We start from the raw sequence: 24,107 nt of genomic DNA, 5'->3' as shown, positions 1-24,107 counted from the left end.
CGGGTAGGGGGTAATTGGCACCTATACAAGACAAAGCCCCAAATATCGGGACTGTCCCTATAAAAATCAGAACATCTGGTCACCCTAGATCCTAGGCTGGGATGAAGAGAGGCGCTCTGGTTCTGCGTGAGCAGTTGTAGCTAGTCTCTCATCCTGAAGAGAGCAGGCACAAACAATCCCTAACAGCTCTGAGAACCCCCTCCATCTTGGCAAGCATGGTAGGATCATGAAGTCTCTCCTGAGCTACCAGAAGTAATAGAGGAAAAGATGTATGTGACTTTCCCACTCCAGTGGATGGAGAAGCTGTCTCATCTTGGTGCTTTGTTCAGAACCCCAGTAATCTGGTGTTCAGCAGTGCGGCAAATAGAGCTTTGTCTGCCCCCCGGAGAAGAAAGATCTCATCCATTACCCAAAGATCCAGGGGCCGGGTCAATTAATAATCAGATGAGTCATTACATTTTCCCTTTCCTAGCAGGAAAATGGCAACTATCCTGTTGGACACTGCTCTGTGCCACAAGCATTCAGCTGTGCCCTATCAGTGCGGGAGGACTGCATGAGCTCTGAAAACATGTAATCGCGAGTGTGTTTCTCGCCTTCTAATCTGTGATAACTTCAGGGACAGAGATGATATGGGGAGCATAGAAACATTTGCCCCTGCAGGGGGGATAAAAAGGGAGAGTAAAATTTAAGAAGATACATTTCTGAGAACAAAAGGGAGACTCTTTCACAGTGAATCAAGCAATTCACAGCAGACAGCACGTGCTTTAGGTACAAGGTCACATTTTGCCTTTTATATTGAGCGCCTGCCGGTATGGTGACACATCACACACAGCTGGGCAACAGAATTCAGTTTCCAGGCAGCAATGGTAAGCCAAAGGGTATGCGGGGTTGGCTTCTTCCGCCTTCATAACATGTGGGAATGGTTTCAAACTGCAGCGCCCTCCTTTCCCATAGCAAGCAATGCCAGTTGGGTTTGCCGTTTAAAAGGAGGGGGCTGCGGTTTTGGGTTGGACGTGCAGCACACCCCTCCCCTCACCGCATGTCTATTCTCCGGGATGATCCCTTTTAGCCAAGTGCAAACAGCCCAGCATGAATGGGGTCCTTTTACTCTTTCCTTACAAAAATTCCCCTATTTCAACCAGGTGACCATGAATGATATCACTCTCCTGAGGCTGACACAGAAAGATAAAGTCCGAATGTTGCATGAATGCAACCAAAACCCAGGACCATTCGCTGCCATGCTTTGTATTGCAATGATTCCAGAGTACTTGTAACTGGCTTGGCATGGTAAAGTGCCCTACCATGAAGGACAAAATAAGGCAGCCCTCCCCAGAAACCTTCTACAAAGGCTTTCAGAGTACCTCCAGGAGAGCTTCATGGAGATGTCCCTGGAGGATTCCCGCTCCATCCCCAGACACGTTAACAGACTTTTCCAGTAGCTGTACTGGCCGTAAATGAATCCCAATTCTTCAGGGCAAATCAAACATTAAACACAATTGCTTTTAATCCCTGTAGTGTAGTTACAAATGTGCACTCACCAAAGGTGTCTTCTTCGCCTTCAGGGTCTGGGAACCCGCCTTGGGAGGGTATTGGCTCCAGGGTGATGAAAAGGTCCTGGCTGCCGGTGAGAATGGATTCTCCATTTGCCTGCTGCGCATTCTCCTCCTCTTCCTCATCCACAAAATCCTCCTCCATGTTGTGAGAGACTCCCCCCTTGCAGGTGTCCATGGACAGTGGAGGTACTGATAGGGTCCCCCCCCAGAATGGCATGCAGCTGATCATAGAAGTGGCATATATGGGCAGGGATTTGGAGCAATCACATTTTTGAATTGCTCCGCTCCGGCTCTGGGCATAAAACCTACTGGTCCGCACTCCAGCTCTGGACTCCACTCCAAAGCCCTGTGTATGGGGCTCTGACCTGGAGCAACCGTTTGCCTCCTTTGTCTTATGGTAGGCTTGCCTGAGCTCCTTAACTTTCACACGGCACTGCTGTGTCCCCCTGGTGTAGCCTCTCTCCACCATGCCCTGTGTGAATTTGGCATATATATTAGCATTTCTTCTTTTTGATCGGAGTTCTGCCTGCACCGATTCTTCTCCCCATACAGCAATCAGATCCAGTGTCTCCTATTTGCTCCATGCTGGAGCTCGTTTGTGATTCTGGGACTGCATGGTCACCTGTGCTGCTGAGCTCGCCACGCTGACCAAACAGGAAATGAAATTCAAAAGTTCCCGGAGCTTTTCCTGTGTACCTGGCTAGTGCCTCGGAGTTGAAAGTGCTGTCTAGAGTGGTCACATTGGAGCACTCTGGGATAGCTCCTGGAGGCCAATACCATCGAATTGCACTACGCTGCGTCTGCACTACCCCAAATTCGAACCAAGGAGGTCGATTTTAGTGCTACACTCCCCTCGCCGGGGAGGAGTACAGCAGTTGATTTTAAGAGCCCTTTAGGTGGATGGAACGGGGTTGATTGTGTAGCCGCATTGCTTATAAAATCGATCTAACGTGGCTAAATTCAACCTAACCTCGTAGTGTAGACCAGGGCTCAGTGAAAAGTACCACATCCAAATAAAAAGAGGAGGAAGTTTTGGCAGACTAGAAATATCTGAGTTGGGGCTAATGTCCATCCTCTTAAGGAAAATCCCACAGGATCTTTAACAACTATGGTGGTCAGGATCTCTATTTTATGTCTCCTCTGACAGTCATCCTCTCCAGCAGTATGGCGCTTCCTCACACCATTCTGGGCCACTAGTTTAGTATGACTTAAGGGGAAGAGCACCTCCCACTGAATTGCCAGTGATGCATCCTGCAGGTCTGAGGTGTTCCTTAGAGGTCTCCTATCCTAGTCAAGGAAATGACTAGAAACAGGATTTTGGGGCAGGGGAAGATTTTGGGTGTGAAAACCAGTTGGCTTTCATCTTCCTTTGCACCAGGGCTAAATCCCGCCCTCTTGCAAGAGGGTACTCCTCCACCAAAATCAGTAATTTGCCATTGTCCCCTCTTTCCTCAGTTGAGGCATGAGAATGTTGAAAGGCCTGACCAGTCGCGTGACTGCTGTGAGGAGGCAGTGGCAGGTTTCCTGAACTGAGGCATTCGATTTCTCAGTAAGGTATGTTCAAGAACTCTATGTTTTTAAAACATTAAAGATGAGTGGCAGAGAGCAGTTCAGAAATGATGCTGCTATTGGATCTGTGGGAGCAGACCACCTGCCAATGAAAGCTTGCACTGTATGTTGTCAGTTTGTGAAAATTGACATTTTAACCGCCTGAGTCCCAAGAGGCTGGCGAGTCGGTTCTGGCTAGAACAGTGCTATAGGAACTAGTTTACTGTATCCCCCTGTGGCATGCTTGGTGCCAGAAGCAGCACTAGTATTTCCAGGAGGAAAAAAAATGGAGGGGGCTTTTGAAATGTATTGGCCTTACTTCTCATAAATGGGGCCTGGAACTACAGCTGCAACTCATATTTGCCAGGAGATGTGCAGGAGAGAAAGAAATATGTTCCTCAAACTGGTAATTTAAGGTTATCAGGGCAGGGTGGGAAAGGACTTGGCAACAAGGTGACTCGTGATAGCCGAACTGACACGGTCCTGTCACCCTGCTGGGCTTTGGGACTTAGCCAGAGCTCCCCAGTCTCTTCCATCTCCAGCACTGAACAGCACCACTACTTTGAGGCTGCGTTTTAGGCCCCCTTTCTGTTGCACTGTCATGTAGCTTGTTGAGAACTTTTACCTAGCTTTTTGCTTGGCACAATGGGACTCTGACTTGCCTGAGGCCTCTAGTGACTACCACACTATACATTTAAAATAATAAAAGAAACCTGCTGTTGCCTCCCCACAGGGATCACACTGCAGGAGAAGCCTTTCATCATCATCCTCACCTTCACCACCACCCCCTTCCAGGGACACAACCAAGAATGATCTATAGCGCATATACATTTTCCTTTAGAAAAAAACAACATGCCTGGGTATTTGACTCTGTGCCAGGATTGTGTTGTGACTGGGTAACTGTGACTCAGACATTATTGGTTTCAGACATACACTACGTGCAGAGAAAAAGGAGCCAGAGCAAGCCCCACGTGATGATGATATTAGCATGCCCCTCTCCCACTTGCACTGAGACTCCTTACGACCATTGAGTGGAGCAAGACTGAACTGATGTCTGCATGTGCATGCATATTACTTTCGAATGCTGCAGATTAACAAACTGCTAGAGGGAAGCATTTTAATGATGAAAAACCATACAGAGCTCAATTGTTCTCTGTATCCATAGAAAAATTACTCCAGCCACTCTCTAATTGAGTTGTTTCCAAATATGCTGGGGGGCAGGGGAGGAGGGGAGAGAGAGAGAGAGAGAGAAGTGGGGAGTTTTTTTCCTAGTCCCAGCATCATTTATCTCAAGTGCAGACTCTTGGATTTTCAGTGCCATTTGGGAAACATGCTGAAATCAAAAACTTTCAGGACTGGTCTGGTAGACTTTAAATGTTTAAACACAGAAAATACCCAAGTGGAGCCCAGACCTATGAGCAACAGCTCCCCAACAGTACCAGTGCCCCTCTCCTTTGCCCATCCAACACAAGCAAAAACAGATGGGAAAGGTGGCCTGAGCACAGGACTAGGGCTAAGGACTCGGATTCCCAACTCTCCAAATCTGAATCATGCTTCTTATTGCAGTGGGGGGGCATAGATCAGCATTCACACTGCACTCCCCATCAGTACCCGGTCTGGGCCAGGGAAGCTAATGATTCAACCAGCAGACCAAATTCAGTGATGAATCCTGGTCACATGCCACTTGAGGCACGTTGTGCCTTCACTAAGAAGATTGTTGTAGTGTCTCGGAACAAACTGAAAAATGGGGCCCCATCGTGCTAGGCACTGTATAACCATTATAGGAGACAGACCCTTTCCTTAAGGCCTTAGAATCAAAATGGACAAGCCAGACAGTGGGTAGGGGAAGGGATACAAGCTCTGGTACAGAGTCACTCTGTGACCCCGGGTAAGTCAATTTATTTCATTTCTCTGTGCTTCAGTTTCCCAATCTGAGGAAGAGAGAATACTAACCTACCGCACAAACATGTTGTGAAATTAATGGATGTAATGTTTGTCAAGTGCTTTGAAGGTGATGATGTTAGAGCAACATTAGGAATTTCTTAGCTAAAGCCAGCCAAGCCTCTAGCATCAATAGTTCTTGAATATATTTAATTTCAAACCACATCTCCCTCCCCCAACCTATGGTGTGTGTGTGGGGGGGGTATTAACACTGGGATCCTTTGCTGACCCTCATTTCCAACTAGATCCTCCCACCCCACCCCACCATTCCAAATAGTCACACCCCTGGCTTTCTCCACACAGTTCAGACCAAACTTTTTGATATTTTCTTATAACATTTTGGCATTTAAAAAAAAAAAAAAAAAATCACCTCCGTATCCATTCCTAACTTAGTCTGTCCCCCAGGGAGTTTTTCCTGCTATTATCTCAACTTTTTTTGTTTCAAATTCTGTTTCTGTCTTCCTCAGGATTTTTCAGTCTCTGGTCCCCTCAGATTAATTTTCCTATAGCACTCAGCACATTCTTCTCCTTTCATTTCTCTACCTTTCTTCTGAGCTGTTTACTGTTCTCTTCAGTTTTTCCCCTCTTCCTGTGTGTGTTCCTTTCCTCTCTTTTTCTTCTCCCTTCTCTATAAAATTTCTTTTTACCCTCCTTCCATTCTCGATCCTGTCCAGCTTGTTTCTGTGTGTGTCTCTCTCATTGCTTTTTCAGGCCCTGATTTAACCATGTATTTAAGCATATGGAGAGACTGAGTGAAAGATCCAAGGGGTGTATTAGTGTGCTGTTGATTGTATTTACTTAGGTGCTTAAAGTTAGGCACGTGCTAAGGAACATAGGCACATGCATGGGTACCTGCTAAATTAGGGGCATAGTCTTTCCATTCTGCCCTCCTCTGCTTCAGCAGCCCCCTTCAGTTCCCTGTATGGATCACATCCATTCTCCCCACCCTGCTCATCTCTACTTCACCTCCCCATTTCCTTCCTGAGTGGATCATGATCCATATTCTGCTGCAGGCCCATCCAGATGCACTTGGTTATGTGCTTGCCTCTTGGTTTCCCAGCAGGGGACAGAAAGCCTTTCTGCTCCCCACTGAATTGGTAGCCGCCAGAGGAGTACTGTTGCTAGTGCTTAACTCCAGCACCCGGCATAGAGAGAAATATGGAGGTGACAAGGAAGGGTGGGTAGGGCTGCTGGGAGCCCTCTCCCAATGTAGGATATGGATCTGTCTCAATGTCAGCCTGTTAATGAGCTGATGGTCCATCTTGGCTTAGCAATGCCATGATAACCATCTACAAGTGTTTAAACCTCAAGGAGGATTGTTCGGGTGGGATGTAATTAATGGGATTTAGTTACATAAAAGGGCTCAGTATCAGGTTATATTTCTGACAGCAAGGTGTATTGGCCTGTGGAACAGATTCCCACAAGAAGGGATAGAAGCCCTAGTGCTTGAGATATTGAAAGCTGGACTGGACAAGGCTCCCAAGAATATACTGAAAGAACAAAGCCTTAATTCCCTGAAGAGGGAAGCAGGGAAAGGTGGATTTTAAATTTAGCCGTATAATAATAAATAATAATAATAAACACAATATTCTGCTATTTTTATAACTGTCATAGGTATAGCTAGCTCATAGCACCCCCTGCTGGTGGAGCCTGGCACTGTAGGTGTCCCCCACCTGTGTTTCCCCTCAACCAGGTTCTCCATCCCTCCTAGGGATTTGTATGGCTCAGGTCTCCAGCTGGGTGTCACAGTTCCATCCATTTCCAAGATAACTAGTATCCAAACAAACAGAAGGTTCTTCTACTCCTCTTGAGTCCACCCTCCAGGCTCAGTTCCCAACCCATTATGGATTATCTTTAAGTCTTTCTGGTCTGGGATAGCATCTTGACTCTTCGGCTCCTTCCCTGAAGTCCCCTCACACTCTCAGGGTTATCTTTCCCTCTTATCACTTCAAAAGTTTTTTTTTTTTTTTTCCCCTCTTACTTAATTGGCCTCTCAGAGTTGGTAAGACAACTCCCACCTGTTCATGCTCTCTGTATGTGTGTGTATATATATCTCCTCAATATATGGTTCACTCTATATGCATCCGAAGAAGTGGGCTGTAGCCCACGAAAGCTTATGCTCTAATAAATTTGTTAGTCTCTAAGGTGCCACAAGTACTCCTGTTCTTTTTGCGGATACAGACTAACACGGCTGCTACTCTGAAACCTTTCCCTCTTCCTGTCTCTGGGATAGGGCACAGAGTCCTTCCACAGGATCCCAGCTTGTTCTCCATTGTTCCTCTCCCACCCTGACTTTTCTCAGCCTTTTTATGAGGCCCAGGTATTTCAGGTTTTCGCCTGATCCCAATTAGACCAGTCCCTTTAGGCTGGGAAGCAGCTAATTATGGCACAAACAGGTCTGACTGAGCAGGGCTAGCTAACCCCAGGTCTCCTGGCCCTTAAAGGGGCAGGCCATCATGTCACATTCTCATAAAAGGGGGTTCTTACCCTAACAGAGCACTAAGTATTATCCTCCCCACTTAACAAAAGGGGAAATTGAGGCACAGAGCAGCACTGTGACTGGCCCAAGACTGCAGAGCAAGTCAGTGGCAGAGTGTAGCATAGCAGTTACTCACCGCCACAGTGCCTCCTGCTGGTCAGTCCAGGAATTAGCTCATGCCAGCCTCAGAGCACCTCCTGCTGGCCAGTGTCTCTCCTGCCTCAGGCCATGTCCCTCCCAGACCCCAGTGCCCCTTACCTTGGGGTGCTGCCCCACAGCAGTGCCCCCACACTCTGGGTCTCCCTTCCCAGGGGAACCCCCTCTGCTTATGTCCCCCTTGCCTAAGTGGCTACTGCCAGTTGTCATCTAGCCCCCCGTTCTCTGGGGCAGACTGCAGTCTAATGGCCACTCATCATTGGCAAGGGGGTTGGACCAGCTGCCTCTGCCTATCCCCGGGCTGCACCTCCACAGCCCCAGTACCTCCTTAGGCCTTAACAAGGCCTCAGCCTGGGGAGTCACCAGGCTGGAGCTCCCCAGCTCCCCTTGCCCAGTACTGCTCTGCTTCAGGTACCCTGGACACCAAGACAGCTAGGTCCAGCCCACTCCCTTAGCCCTTATATCAAGGCCAGCTGTGGCCTGATTGGGTGTGGCCACAGCTGTGGCTGCCTCCCCAATCAGCCGATCTCAGCTGCCTTTAACCTTTTCCCCTAGGAGCGGGGTAACTGCCCCCTACATAGAGCAAGAATGAAATCCTTGTTTCCTGACTCCCAACCCCATGAGTCTGACTTTATCGCTGAAGTCTGTTGCATTCTCCAGCCAGTGGGTTTCAGGCCAACCCCAGCATGGGAATGGATTGGACTGCTCTGACAAGTGTGGTGTTCTGCTGGTAGTGAGAGGCCATGCTCAGTAGTGACGAACCCACACTGCATTGGAGAGATGCTTTCAAGATAAACATCTCTCTCTGCACCTGAGAGTCTTGCTTCTGCCTCTTCGAGCAGCTTTCCGCCACGCTTTGAATCTCCCCAGCGAGCATAGCAGCTTTCTGAAAGAGGCAGTGCCCAGTGTAAAGCAAATTGCAGTGGAAATACCTAGGGTAAAAGGCAATGCTGAAGTCTGAGGGTGCTGGGCTTCTCTCTGCAGTTTGGGGAGGAATGTGTCAGCCTTGCATAGTGAATAGTTTGTGTTTCTTCAAAACTCCTTTCACCTTAGGGACTCTCAAACATGGTTTGTGGTGAAACCCGAACAGATACTTATAGGATTTGGAGTGGGGTGGGTGGGGAGAGAGAGTCAGGGTCCTCTACTTATAGCATTGGGGAGCTCCTTGTATCATTCCATTTCCCCAACCTTATTTTACTCCATTCATCTCCCTCAAAGACCTGGTGTCACATCAGTTTTCCCTCTGCCTGTTGGTGCCACTCCTTGAGTCAACCAGAGAAAGCAAGTAAGCAACAGCATGCGCCCTCCACAGCATTGTGAGCCAGCAGGCAGGGTTCTCCTTTGGCTTCAGACCTGGAGTCCCCACTACGTGACAGCGCAGGCACCAGACCAGTGCCTGGCCTCACTGTTCAATTCATGTTGTTTGCCTGTTATTTGAAACTTGGCTCTGACGTTTAAATTAGATACATTAGCAACATCCTTTCACTTAGTTTTGAGTTCTTTGCATTGTCTTTTCTGGCATGCTCACGCTCTCCAAGCAGAGAGCCAGTTTGTTTCAGCTGTTTCAGTGATGGTGGATGCATGGTAAAGGTGCCTCCAGAAACATGCCTCTTGATCCCCTGTAGGCAATTTAAGGCATTCCCCCTGCCTCACATCACTCTCTTGCCCATGGCTTTTAAAAAGGCCCTGGACACATTGTACATATAGCCAGGGCAGAGCCAGATTCATACCTGGTGTCATACCACCTTTTGAGGGACATCGCTCATTCTAACCCCAAAGTTACTTTGCTTCACACGAAGTGGCAGCCCCTCTGTTTTATTGTTGAAAATAATTTACATCAGAAATAAAGAATCATGAAACTAAGATTATGGAAAGTGCCAGTTCCGCTAAGGAATGAAATACCACAGCGTTTCAAGTTTTCTGCATGAATATTTTGTGTGTGTCTCATGTAGGGTCTTTGGCATGCATTGCATCCCACCTTTGGGCCTTGGCAGGGTGAGAGGCATGTCCAAGTCTCAGGAAAGTGTGAGATACATTCATTGGCAATTTAAATAGTGGAGTAATCTGGGCTAGTGGCGTATGGGGCCAGATTCTGATATCAGTTGCACGGCTGTAAATACAGAGTAATGCCATTGACTTCATTGAAGTTGTTCTGAATTGATATCGGTGTAATTGAGATCACAGTGTTGATGCTAATGGGTGAGAAATTTGAAGTGCATGTGTAATTTACAACACTTAGGAATTCAGTGGGTATGCAAAACCAGTATGATTTACGTGCTAAAGGAAAAGCAGACAACTGCAGGGTATAAGATAAATAAATCTCCAAATATTTTACCTTCCATTCTCTTTTTGGCTGCTTTTCCTGTTATACCTTCACCTCCCACCGTCTTGGTGTGTAAATCACACCCTTCACACACCTATTGAATTCCAAATCAGTGCAAGTTACACAGCTTTCCTCCTTATGCTGATTTCTGGTCCATTTACATCCCGTAAATTCAGCCACTGATGAAGGTGGCATTGGATTGGGTTATTTTTACAACAGGGTTAGTTTCACCCCTTCAATTAACATTCCAGATTTATCATGAATCATGCTCTTTTATGGAAATCCTTGGCAGAGTAATTCATGGGAAATTTGTTTCAAGGTGCAGCTTTAGCCACTGATTCTGAACTTGCATACAGCAGTAAAACTGGTATAAATCCACTGAGTTAGTAGAGTTGCTTCTAATTTACACTGGTGTAAGTGAGAGTGGACTTGTACCCTTTTGTATAGAAAGCCTATCCTTCTAACAAGTTAAGTCAGTTATCCATTATCCAAGAGGATTTCAGGTAGTCTCATCCCAAAAAAAATTAGACCGTTCTCATCTCACAGATGACATCAAAATTCTCCTTGACATGATGGGTCAGAGTTTCAAAGGGGCTTCAGAAAAAAGCATTCATAAAATTTGCTAATGTACCCGTACCATGTGCAGAACAGCTGCTTTTGTATGTCTGATCACATGTATCCAATCATCATGTGTACATCCACAGTCTCTTCACTGTTTTCCACATAAAGCCTTGAATAATTATTCCCATGTGTCTGTCTAGCTAATCCTATTTATGGAGTTGCCCTTCACCATGGTATCTAAGCTTTTAACTTTTATCCTTAAGTTATTCACTTCTTAGACCTACCTTGGAGCAATTACTCAATGAAGTTCTGCCCCCAAAGTGATATTAAAGGAAATTCTCATGAAACAGCACTACAGAACTTCAACCTTTCCTGAGGCCAAAAACTAAATCAGCCCAGTGTGGTGTGATCAGTCGAATCTCCTCCTGTAATTCTCAGCCTGGCTATATTGTTCATCCCCCTGCAAAAGTCATTAGTTGCCTCTTACGTTCCTCTGCCATTCACTGTTATATACCAGAGCAAATCACACACTCCATTGTAGCCTGGTGCTGTTTTATTGGACAATCTAGTTTTAAAGGGAGTCTTTTTCAATCTCTTGTTTGTTATCTACTGGGCCAACACACGGCTTCTATTTCTTGTCCTAGTAACTGTAAAATGGAGCAGTCCAAGGGTTACAATGGAACAGTATGAGAGCAGTTAGTTCCCCAGCAGGGAGTGGCCTCTGTGTGAAATTAAAGGGGTAAATTGTCCCTGTAATCTGTGGGTTTCTACAGCACCCATTACTGCAAATACAGGAATAATTAGCTCCTAGGCTTGTTCCATTCCAGTTAGGCATCAGGATTGTTCCTTGGCCCTCATGTTGTGTGCTGGATTCATTATTCACCGAAAGAGGCTTATTCCTAAAGATTTGCTGTGAGTGCATGGTCCAGGGGAAGATTGTCTCTCTCCAAATCTTTTGAAAGGGACAGAGTTGGTTTAAAGTTATATAATGCTCTTGCCTTTTGCGACTAAAACTCCAGAGATTACAGAACCTGAAATAATGATTTGTACTTCAGTAATGATCAAAGGCCTCTCAAGATTGAAGTCCCATTGTGCTAGTTCAGGGGTGGCCAACTTGAGCCTGAGAAGGAGCCAGAATTTACCAATGTACATTGCCAAAGAGCCACAGTAATATGTCAGCAGCCCCCCATCCGCTCCCCCCCCCAGTCCCAGAGCCTCGGTCAGTGCCTCCCCCTCCCTCCCCGCAGTTCCTGATCATCTGTTTCATGGTGTGCAGGAGGCTGGGGGGGGGGGGGAGGAGCAAGGGCACAGCAAACTCAGGGGAGGGGGTGGGAAGGGGTGGAGTGGGGGCAGGGCCTGTGGCAGAGCCAGGGGTTGAGCAGTGAGCACCCCCCCCGGCACATTGGAAAGTTGGCGCCTGTAGCTCCAGCCCCGGAGTCGGTGCCTGTACAAGGAGCCGCAGATTAACTTCTGAAGAGGCTCCGGAGCCACAGGTTGGCCACCCCTGTGCTAGTTATTGTTTGCGATGACCGGGAGAACTGCATGGTGAATTGCCTGCTGAGTGCAAAGGTTGTGAGCCTCTCAAGACATTGAGATAGACCCGTGCAGTGCAGAGGAGGAGCCAGTGATCTTGGTACATGTAGGACTACCAGTGACATAGGGAAAGGTAAAAGAAAGGTCCTGCAGGCCAACTTTAGGCTGCTAGATAAGAGATTAAAGTCCAGGCCTCCATGGTAGCATTCTCTGAAATGGTTCCAGCTCCACGTGCAGGGTCAGACAGACAGAACAGCAGGGTCTCAATGTGTGGATGAGACGATGTGTTTGGAGGAGGGGTTTAGGTTTATTAGGAACTGGGAAACCTTTTGAGAGAGGAGGAGCCTGTAAAGAAAGGATGGGCCCCCCCTAAACTAAATCAGAACCAGATTGCTGACATGTAAAATTAAAAAGGTTGTAGAGGAGTTTTTAAACTAAGGGCTGGGAGAAAGCCGACAGCTGTAGAGGAGTAAACAGTTCAACTGGAAACACCCTTCAAGGATGAATTTGTTAAAGGGGAAACTGCAGGGCCGGCGCTTCCATTTAGGCGACCGCACCAGGATTTGGAGGGGCGGCGTTTTGCCGCCCTTGGCGGCAATTCGGCGGCGGGGGGGTCCTTCCGTGCTCCGGGTCTTCGGCGGCAATTCTGCCGCGGATCCTTCACTCGCTCCAGGACCCACCGCCGAAGTGCCCCGAAGACCGGGAGCGCGGAAGGACCTCCCCGCCACGGAATTGCCGACGACGACCAGGAGCACGGAAGGACCCCCGCCTAGGGCGCCAAAAACCCTGGCGCCGCTCCTGGGAAACTGTCAGGGGCGGCGAGTTATATGGGGCCGTGGTGCCCGTGCTCCAGCAAATTCAGGGCCCAGGGAGGGAGGAGGGGAGCAGGCGCACACGTGATGGCAGCCCCTCCCCTCCGGCACCCACCACAGGGGAGACGGGGGGGCTTCCTGGACCTGAGGGGGGCCTGGCCCCTAGGAGCACGTACAGTGTGCCAGGTGAGTGTGCTGCCGGGGGGGGGGGGGGGCGGACAGGGCTGGGAGGACTGTGGAGTCCTCCTCTCTGGCCCCAGCCTCAGGGCAGCCTGCCTGCATCCCAAACTCCTCATCCTCAGCCCTGCCCCACCCCAGAGCCCGCACCCCCAGCCAGAGCGCTCACCCCCCACTACCCAACCCTCTGCCCCAGCCCTGAGCCCCCTCCTGCACCGTGACCCCCTCATCCCTGGCCCCACCCCGCAGCCCTCACCCCCGCACCCCAACCCTCTGCCCTAGCTCAGAGCCCCACCCAAACCCCTCATCCCCAGCCTGAGCCCTCATCCTCCCCACACCCCAACCCTCTGCCCTAGCCCTGAGCCCCCTCCCACACCCAAAACCCCTCATCTTCAGCCCCACCCCAGAGCCCTCACCCCCAGCCAGAGCCCTCATCCCCCCCCACACCCCAACCCAGTGCCCTAGCCCTGAGCCCCCTCCCACACCCAAAACCCCTCATCCCCAGCTCCACTTGAGCCCTCACCCCCAGCCAGAGCCCTCATCCCCCCCACACCCCAACCTTCTGCCCTAACCCTGAGCCCCCTCCCACACCCAAAACCCCTCATCCCCAACCCCACCCCAGAGCCCTCACCCCCAGCCAGAGCCCTCATCTCCCCCACACCCTAACCCTCGATTTCAGTTACAGCACAGAATACAAAGTGTACAGTGCTCAATTTATATTATTTTTATTACAAATATTTGCACTGTAAAGATGATAAAAGAAATAGTATTTTTCAATTCACCTCATACAAGTACTGTAGTGCAATCACTTTATCGTGAATGTTGAACTTACCAATGTAGGGTTTTTTTGGTTACATAACTGCACTCAAAAACAAAACAATGTAAAACTTCAGAGCCTACAAGTCCACTCGTCCTACTTGTTCAGCCAATAACTAAGATAAACAAGTTTGTTTACATTTACAGGAGATAATGCTGTCCTCTTCTTAATTACAATGTCACCTGAAAGTGAGAAGAGGCATTCGCGTGGCACTGTTGTAGCCGGCGTTGCAAGATATTTACGTGCCAGATGCGCTAAAGAGTCATATTCCTCTTCATGCTTTGACCATCGTTCCAGAGGACATGCTTCCATGCTGATGACGCTTGTTAAAAAAATAACGCTTTAATTAAATTTGTGACTGAACTCCTTTGGGGGAGAACTGTATGTCTCCTGCTCTGTTTTACCCGCATTCTGCCATATATTTCATGTTATAGCAGTCTCGGATGATGATCCAGCACATGTTTTTCATAAATTTGACAAAATGCAAAGACGAGACCAATGTGAAATTTCTAAAGATAGCTACAGCACTCAACCCAAGGTTTAAGAATCTGAAGTGCCTTCCAAAATCTGAGAGGGATGAGGTGTGCAGCATGCTTTCAGAAGTCTTAAAAGAACAACACTCTTGATGCAGAAACTACAGAACCCAAACCACCAAAAAAGAAAATCAATCTTCTGTTGGTGGCATCTGACTCAGATGATGAAAATGAACATGCGTCGGTCCACACTGCTTTGGATGGTTATCGAGCAGAACCCATCATCAGCATGGACGTATGTCCTCTGGAATGGTGGTTGAAGCGTCAAGGGACATATGAATCTTTAGCGCATCTGGCATGAAACATCTTGCGACGCTGGCTACAACAGTGCCATGCGCACACCTGTTCTCACTTTCAGGTGACATTGTAAACAAGAAGCAGGGAGCATTATCTCCTGCAGATTGTAACCAACCTTGTTTGTCTGAGTGATTGGCTGACCAAGACGTAGGACTGAGTGGACTTGTAGGCTCTAAAGTTTTACATTGTTTTATTTTTGAATGCAGTTTTTTTTGTACATAATTCTACATTTGTAAGTTCAACTTTCATGATAAAGAGATTGCACTACAGTACTTGTATTAGGTGAATTGAAAAATACTATTTCTTTTGTTTTTTACAGTGCAAATATTTGTAATAAAAAATAAATATAAAGTGAGCACTGTATACTTCGTATTTTGTGTTGTAACTGAGGAGGTCACGTGCCTCCCATGTCCCCTCCCGCCCCGTACCGGTAAGAAATGTATTCCACTTGCACCACTGCACAGAGATCAACATAATTTGTTGGGGAAGAGTCAACACGGCTTTTGTAAAGGAAAATCATCCCTCACCAATCGGTTAGAATTCTTTGAGGGTGTCAAAAAGCATGTGGACAAGGGCGATCCAGTCAATACAGTGTACTTGAACTTTGAGAAAGCTTTTGACAATGTCCCTCACAAAAGTCTCTTAAGCAAAGTAAGCTGTCATGGGATAAGAGAGAAGATCTTCCCATGGATCAGTAACTGGTTAAAAGACAAGAAACAAAGGGTAGAAATAAATGATCAGTTTTCGCAATGGAGAGAGGTAAATAATGGGGTCTCCCAAGGATCTGTACTGGGACTAGTGCTCTTCAATATCATAAATGATCCGGAAAAAGGAGTAAACAGTGAGATGGCAAAGTTTGCAGATGATATAAAATTACTCAAAATAGTTAAGTCCAAAGATGACAGTGAAACATTACAAAGACTAGGTGATTGAATTTCATCTGCCATTTTCTTGCCCAATGTTGATGAGTTCAAAGTAATGCACATTAGAAAACAATCTCAACTATATATACACAATGGAGTCTAAATTAGCTGTTGCCACTCAAGAAAGAGATCTTGGAGTCATTATGGATATTTCTCTTTAAACATCTGCTCAATGTGCAGCCTGAGTCAAAAAAAGCTAACAGAATATTAGGAACCATTAGGAAGGGGATAGATAATAAGACAGAAAATATCATAATGCCAATATGTAAATTCATGGTACACCCACACCTTGAATACTGCGTGCAGTCCTGGTTGTTCCCTCTCAAAAAAAAATATGAAATTTGGAAAAAGTACAGAGAAGGGCAACAAAAATGATTAGGGTATGGAACAGCTTCCATATGAGGAGAGATTAAAAAGACTGGTACTTTTCAGCTTGAAAAAGAGACGACTAATGGGGGATAGGATAGAGGTCTATAAAATCATAAATGGTGTGAAGAAAGTGAATATGGAATTATTTACCTCTTCACATAACACAAGAACCAGGTGTCACCCAATGAAATTAGTAGGCAGCAGTTTAAAACAAACATAAGGAAGTGCTACTTCGCACAATGCACAGTCAACCTGTGGAACTCATTGCCAGGGGATGTTGTGAAGGCTGAAACTATAACTGGGTTAAAAAAAGAACTAGATAAGTTCTGGGAGGATAGGTCCATCAATGGCTATTAGCCAAGATGGTCAGGGGTGGAACCCCATGCTCTAAATCTCTGTCTGCCAAAAGCTGGGAGTGGACAACAGGGGATGGATCACTCGATAAACTGCTCTGTTCTGCTCATTCTTCCTGAAGCATCCGGCACCGGCCACTGTCGGAAGACAGGATACTGAGCTAGATGGACCATTGGTCTGACCCAATATGGCCATTCTTAGAGTTGACATTCTTGGGATTTCCAAGGTTTAAAGGAGGAGAGGGAGAGGGGAAAATAACCAAAACAAACTACCAAAAAAAACCCAGCAGAAACCAAACCTTTCAGGCTCTTTCTTTCTCCATCATAAAGAAGTAAAAAAACAACAACAACCACCGCCCCCCATGAGCTCCATGTCTAAAAATCCATTTGCAGGTGATGTTTAAAGCTCCTGGATTTTAACTTGGGAGGTCATTGGCCAACAACAACAGGAAAAGAAACGCTGCTGCAAGATGGACGGGTAGGACTCAAGTCCAGTAGAAAGAACTGGGGGAACAAACGGATCTTGGAAAAAGCCAGCCTAGGATTTATTTCCTTAAAGATCATGCCGTCCCAGTTATTTTGACATCGCTTCACTGGCTGCCCATCGGCGTCCAGTTGGAGTTTAAGGCATAATTATGACCTGTAGAGTCCTAAATGGTCTTGGACTGGCCTACCCGAGGGATGGCCTTTCTCCTGGTGCCACACTGCCACAGCTGCAGCCAGCAGGAGCACTAGCTGGATCCCCTCACTGTAAAAGAGAGAGGGCAGCAGGCAGAGTGTTCTCTGCACTGGCTCAGGAACTTGCTCTGAATTAGCCCAGATTTGGTGAGCTTCCAGGCATGGTGCAAAAGCCTTCTGTGTGAGAGGTTTGAAGGGGGCTGAGGGTATGCTTAATGCTTCCCACAATGATAAAGGGACAGAAAGGAGTTTTTCTAGGTATCTGTCTGGCTGCGTTGCTATCGAAAAGGTCACTTAATGTTGCAAGGATTTTATTGTGTTATTAATGGTGTTAGAGCACCTAGAGCCTTGGCTTAGGCCTCTATTATCTTAAAGCCAAATAAAGAAAAGCAGAGTTGCAAATGGCCAGCGCTAGCTCTGCTGTGAGATGTGGTCTCTGCAAAAGGCTGAAAGAACGAGGAGTCCTTGTGGCACCTTAGAGACTAACGAATTTATTTGGGCACAAGCTTTCGTGGGCTAAAACCCACTTCATCGGATGCATGTACCATTGAGCCACAGTAGCACTGTTACACACTTTTCCCTGCTACAAAATATGAATCTTTGTATTGGATGAGAGCCCTTTTATTGTTCAGACTTCGCCGCTCACACTTGTAGGAGACTGCAGAAGCATGTATTGAGTTATTTTGCACATGCCCTGCTCTGAGCAAACCCGAGGAACCAGCAACGTCAAGGAAACGTGTGTTTCATTGCAGCTTGATTCTGAGGATTGTCAATTAATAGGGATCGTGATAGGAGAGAATGAACATGTACCAATTTGTCTGCTGTGGGGCTCGCAGGAAGCAATGGCAGAAATGAGGTTTGTCAAGAGCACTGCAAATAGACATTTCTGGGCTCTACACCAGCTTCTGTCATTGACTCTCAATGTGTCACTTAGGGCCAGATCATGTGGTTGAGGTGTAGGTGGAGAAGGACAAGGAGTTTGTGGATCCTTGGATCTGCAACACCAATACGTCAGCCCAACTTAGCTGGCTAGTGGCAGGAGGGGAAGTAGAACTGGTCAGTGCCAATAACAGATGACTATCCTGGGGAACAGGGCGGGAAACAGAGAGGCATGATTCCTTCCCTACTCTGCTCCTAGGTTGTGTAGCTACATGCTACTCCTTACACATTGCAAGGAATGAAAGCTCAACCTGGTCCTTGAATCTCCCCTTGCCTCAGTTTCCCCATCTGTCAAATGGAGTCTAATATTTCAGGCTAGGTTGACTCTTAGACCTACTAATTCTCAGCAGTGGCCCTTTAAGAGCCAAACAGTGGGGCCTGTTTTCACTTTCCTGCACGGCAGTCCCAAGGACAGTGTTTTTGAAATGTCGTGTTCAAACAGTCGCTCGCTTGTATTTTCCTCAGAGGTACTAACGGCTGCAAATCTTCAAAGAGAATAATGATTAGCCCTGAGCAGCACTTGGCTGTGAGAAAATGGATAATGGAACAATTATTGAAAGCAGCCAAGACTAAAAGTAGCATTTAATGGGATCCAGCATCTCCTCTTTCAACTGACCCAATTGCTGCTGCCCCTGCCAAGTAAAGAGAGTGAAAAGCTTCTGAGATTTATAAATCTGGATATTTAGGTCACACGGGGATTAGAGTGTGATCAGATCCGCTTTAATGTGGAGCTGCTCTGTGTGTGTGTGTGTGTGTGTATATATGTATGTCCTCTATCTACACGTACACCCGGATAGAGAGAGAGAGATCATGTAATATACAAGGCAATTTCAAAGCCTCGATTCCTTAAGACTGATTACAGAGAGAGCTTGCTAAAGCACTCTACCTACAGAGATGGAGTCACATTTTGTAAGGGTTTTGGGAGGCACAAGTGCTTTTTTAAAAAGACTTTTTACATTCCTATGAATGCAGGGCTGGTGAAAGGTATTGATTCAGAGCCCCGAGGGAAAGCCATCCACTCCATAAGTTACAGCATGCTCACTGTCAGAGCAAGCTTCCCCCACAACATACTCCCATCATGCCTCCCCTAGCAATGTGCCTCACCCTCAGCTGGATGAATGGTCTCTAATAGCAGGAGGAGAGTTCACGTTCTCTGGCGTATTCTGTCCTTGCATTCTATGCTGAGATTGGCACTAATTGTCTCGTTTGTTGGCTTGGCAAAGTCCAGTGGCAAAAAGAGACCCAGCAAATTCAGTTCAGTCAGATAGTAACAGCTTTGTCACTGGTGACCTCAACTGGTTTTGAAGCAGTAACCTAAAGATGAGGGACTCTCTAGTCCAGTCCCCAGTGCCACCCAGATTTAGAACATGTACTAAATAGTCAGAAATACCTGTGAAAAATGCCAGACGGGGGACACAGCCCCGTTCCCTCATATCGGGTTTGCAAGGTTCAAGGAGGCACATCAGGTTGTTCTTGGGCCCTTTGCTCAGGGTGCTGCTTGCAGTTGCAGGGCCTCAGACTAGGGATGAGATGGAGAATATGATGGGCGAGCCTAGATGCCACCTCAAAAAGACGTACAGAGATTACATTTGATGGAACTAGAACAGGGCCAATTGCAGGGGCGGGGGGGGGGGGGGGATAGTAAATTCTCCAAAAATGCATTTTTTTAGAGCACTGAAACTGTTTGCAAATTTGGATCAAATTCAGCGTGTAGTTTGGGCTGGAAAAAAATGGGATTTTGAAATGAAAAGTCAAAATGTGTCATTTCAAAATGGCCACAATGAAATATTTCCACAATATTTCATTGTGGCCATTTTGAAATGACACATTTTGACTTTTCATTTCAAAATGTTTTATTTAGAAACTTAACAGAAGTTTAAAAAAAAAGTGAAAGGCACCCAAAAACAACACAGTACTAAACAAAAACTGGGGAAACAAATTAGGTTGGACGCAGTGTTTCATTTCATCCAAAATTTGTTATTTTGTTTTAGTGAGAAACTGGAAAAAAATCATTTTCAGTTAAAACCAAACTAGGGTTTTCCCCCCCCATTTTTGTTGGTATGGGTTTTTTCGTTGTTTCAGGGGTCGATCCAAAAAAAAAAAAAAGATTCAGACAGCTCTAGATTGAGCCTTGTAGATCCCCCAATTTAAACCAACCCCCTCTTTTCTTGAGACTTCTAAAATTCCAATCACAGAATTGGCCAGAGGGGTTGCTGTTGAAAGACAAGGAATTTCCAGCCCCTGCTGGCCCGTGGTACAAATCAAACTCAGGCCTGTCATGCTGCAATGCCAAGTGCACTATGCCCCAGGTGGCCCTGGCAATAAGGGGTTCCTAATTGAGCCCAGGAGTCAGTCCTATGTGACAGACTTGATTCATGTCATCTGAGCACCTGAATTTTTACCACTGCAGCCGGACAGGTGATTGAAGTTGGCTTGAGGCCAGAATGGAAGATTATCAGGGCTTGTTCAAGCCAATAATTGTTCAGTCTGAAATTTTGATCATCCTTCCATTCTAATGTGCAGAGAGAACAAGTGTAGTCAGCTCCACCTGACCAGTACCAGTACTCTTCTAAACCTCTTCGGACATGGCGAAGCACAGAGATGGCGACGCTGTTGGGCCTTTTTTATGGCCACAGACATGGGTGAAACATCCATGTAAATTCTGCTTGTTCTAGAAGTTGCACTTGAGGCCTTCGCTCACAAAGAGCTGCTGGTCCACCAAAGAGCTTTTAGACTGCATAGACTACTGTCCCCTGTTCTTCTCTGGCAGATCCTTGTGGGTCATGAGGGGCTGCTGCTCCTCCTCTTGCTTGGGGAGTCCCTCAGGCCTGAGTCCTGCCGCCACTGCTGTTAATGACCGATCCTTGCTGGGAACAATCAGATAACACAGACTCTGACACCATCAGTGTGCTGATGACACATAGCTCTGTGTGTCCAGCACAGCCGCTGCTTTGTCCCAGCTGGAAGAAAGGCAGCTGGCTCAAGCTAAATACAGGAAGTATGGAGGTGACATGCAGGAGAGAGCTGTCGTACACTGTGATCTTGTCCTCTCTCGGGGTATCTGCACTCCAGTGGTTAACATAGTACACAGTCTTGGGGTCCTGCTGGGTTCATCACTGTACCTGGAGACCCAAATAGTCTCCAGAACTGCCTCCTTCTATCCTGACGAGCAAGGACGAGTCATTGTTTCTCCTCAGCTGAGTGCCTAGCTATGCTGTTTCTTGTGTGTGTCCCTTCCAGGCTTGCCCCCTGCCAAGTATCCTGTGTAGGAACAGGAAAAGGAAAGGTCATGCAGAAACTAGTAACTGCTCTTGATCTATCACATGCAAGCCTACCTCCTGAATGGAACAGTTTGATGACGGCACATATCACCCGTGCTCCTGGAGCCTCACTGGCCCCCATCCAGTTCCAGATCCATTTCAAACTGCTGGCCCTGATTTTTAAAGCCCCCAGTGGTACTAGCTCAGAAACCATTGCTCTCTCTGAGTTACTATGGCAGCCGTAATCACCTGGGACACTACAGCCCCTGAGGGGACCGTCTGCCACCAGGGACCCGAAAGAGGCTAAGTCACGTTGCAATACCCATCCTTCTTCAGGCCTTCCTATAATCGTGTGAGAGAGAAGAGGACTCGCACTGCAAGTTATGAGCAAGTCGTTTCACCTCCCTGTCAGAGTTCCTATCTGTAAAGTGGGGATAAGGATACAGAGCTCCTTTGTAAAGTGCTTTGAGATCTATGGATGAAAAGCACTAGGTAAGAGCTAGGAATTAATTATTATTACCCAAGATAAATCACTTTTAGCCGCAAAGGTGTGCTAAGACACTGCTAAATTAGAGAGGAACGATGATCCAGTGGTTAGAGCACTAGCCGAGGACCTGGCATCAGTCCCAGCTCCACCCCAGATTTCCCACCTTATCTAGGGCAAGTCACTGAGGCCTGGATGCACAGGAGTTAGGCAGCTGTACACCGGTCTTCCCCCAGTTTGTAAATCACTCTGGGGCTTACGTGGGAGATAGGCATCAGATGGCTGGAGAAAGGCAGTAGTATGCATGCTCAGCAGAACATAGGCTCTGAGGGAACTTTTACTTCAAAAATGTAGGTGCCAAGTGAGTTTGGGCACCTACAGGGTTCAGTGGGAATTTTGTGCATTGCAGAGGTCCCGAAACTGGGACTTAGGCATTAAACTCCTTTTGTGCATCCAGCCCTAAGCCTCTGTGCCTCAGTTCCCTATCTGTAAAATGGGGCTAATAGCACTGTGCATTCTGTGAGGATAAATACAATAGAGAGTGGGAGGTGCCCAGATACTGTGGTAATGGGGGCCAGAGAAGTACCTTAGATAGATAGTTAGTTCATTCCCAGCTGTTTGGTTTGCACTGAATGAATAGCCCTCCTAAACAATTTACATTATGAGATTGCTGCAGCCATCTTAAGTCTGGCTGTCGAAACTTCACAGTGAAGAAAAGCTTGTCGTTGGCCTGCAGGTGGTGTGTACTTTTATCTAGGTGAGAGCGTTTTCCTTCCACACTTAGTGAAAATGGGAGTCAGCGTTGTGATGAAGTGGGGGTTTCCCCCTTGTTCTGTTGTACATGAGCCTGTGTGAGTCTTACTGTTTTGCATGAATACTGTGTGTACCTCAGTTTTCCTGTGTATTGCACCAATGCCTAGGTGGTGGAAATAAGGGTGTGTGACTTTTGCTGAGACCCTCTGGGGGGGGAGGTTAGGTGGCTCCAGCTGCCTGCATGTAAGCAATGGCCGATGCCCTTCATAACTTGAGAACCAGGAGGGGGATGCAAACAAGTGACACTTTGCCCGGGAAGCAAGACGAAGGGCAACGGGGGTGTCAGAGGTCGGGCGACTGGAAGGGGTCAGTCTCCTGTTTGGAACTCAGAGCAGGGACTTTGGGGCACCAGGCCCAGGGTCCACCCCAGATGGACTTTGCTGAAAGTTCCTGATTTCTGTGCTAGCAAACTCTGTTCTATGCTGCGTTCCTGTCGACTACTAAACCCTTATGTTTTACAACGCTGGCAGGGAGTCACTGCTGACGGCGAAGTTGGGCTTCCCCAGGGGTCCTGTCCAGGTGGACCTGCTGCGGGAAGTGTACAGTGAGAATAGGGGTGCTGAATGCTCTGAGGTCAGACCCAGGAAGGCCATAGCCGAGGAGGCTATTTTCCCTGGACAGCGTGTCCTGAGCGGAGTCACGTTACCCAGAGCCCTGTCTGGCTTCACACTGAACAGTTCCAGAGCATCCGGCCTGTGACTCCGTGACAAGCATTTTCTCTAGCACTTAGCTATTCTTGGCAATCTCCCACACAAGCGCTGACTCAGCCTGCCTCTGCTTAGCTTGGTGTAGCCAGGTTGATCTCAGGATATTAGAGAGGCAAGGTGGATGAGGTAATAGCTTTTATTGGACCAACTTCTATTAAACACCTTGTCTCTCTGCGTAGCTTCTGAGGTCTGATAAGATCACAGCCCAAGGTGGTATATCTTGCATCATCTCTTTAGCAGGAGCCTCCATGATAGCTCTAGAAGTCAAATTATAATCAGGGCCCTTTGTAATTGGGGAGTTTGTATCTGTGGCACTTGCTACAGAATTGTACTCTTGAATCTCCACTTTAAAAAAGGTTTGTGGCCCTTATGGTTCTGGAGATAACTTGGAAAACAAACCAAATGTAACCATTGCTTGTTGCTTACATCAGTCTGCCTGAAACAATAGCTCTGAGTGGTGTGACTTGTCCCATTTGTCTCCATCAGGGCCTTGTGGACTCCATAATTCTGCAACCACAGAAGATGGCATTTTTGAAAAATGCCATTCAGTTCAGCGTTTTTGCTGCAGAATTCACCATTTTGCGGCAGCCTGGTGTTTGTTTTCAGTTTCCCTGCCCTGCTGGAACCTGCCTGCAGCTTCCTCTCGATCTCCAGCATTCCCCACAAGGGAAAGGGGGTAGGTGGAGCGGTGGAGTGGATTGCAGGGCATTCTCTGTGCACTGTTCCATGGAACCAGGCAGCCAGGGCCTGGATAGCCAGAGATGGAGTCAGGGGAGCCAGAGGCATAGATTGGCGAGCTAGTAAACCTGGATGAGCCACAAACTGGCTACTGGCTCCTTCCTTCTGTAGCA

The sequence above is a fragment of the Emys orbicularis genome, chromosome 24 (assembly GCF_028017835.1).
Source record: "Emys orbicularis isolate rEmyOrb1 chromosome 24, rEmyOrb1.hap1, whole genome shotgun sequence".
NCBI lineage: Eukaryota > Metazoa > Chordata > Testudines > Emydidae > Emys > Emys orbicularis.
The sequence above is the reverse complement of the archived record's forward strand: the minus strand, read 5'-3'. Positions refer to the sequence as shown.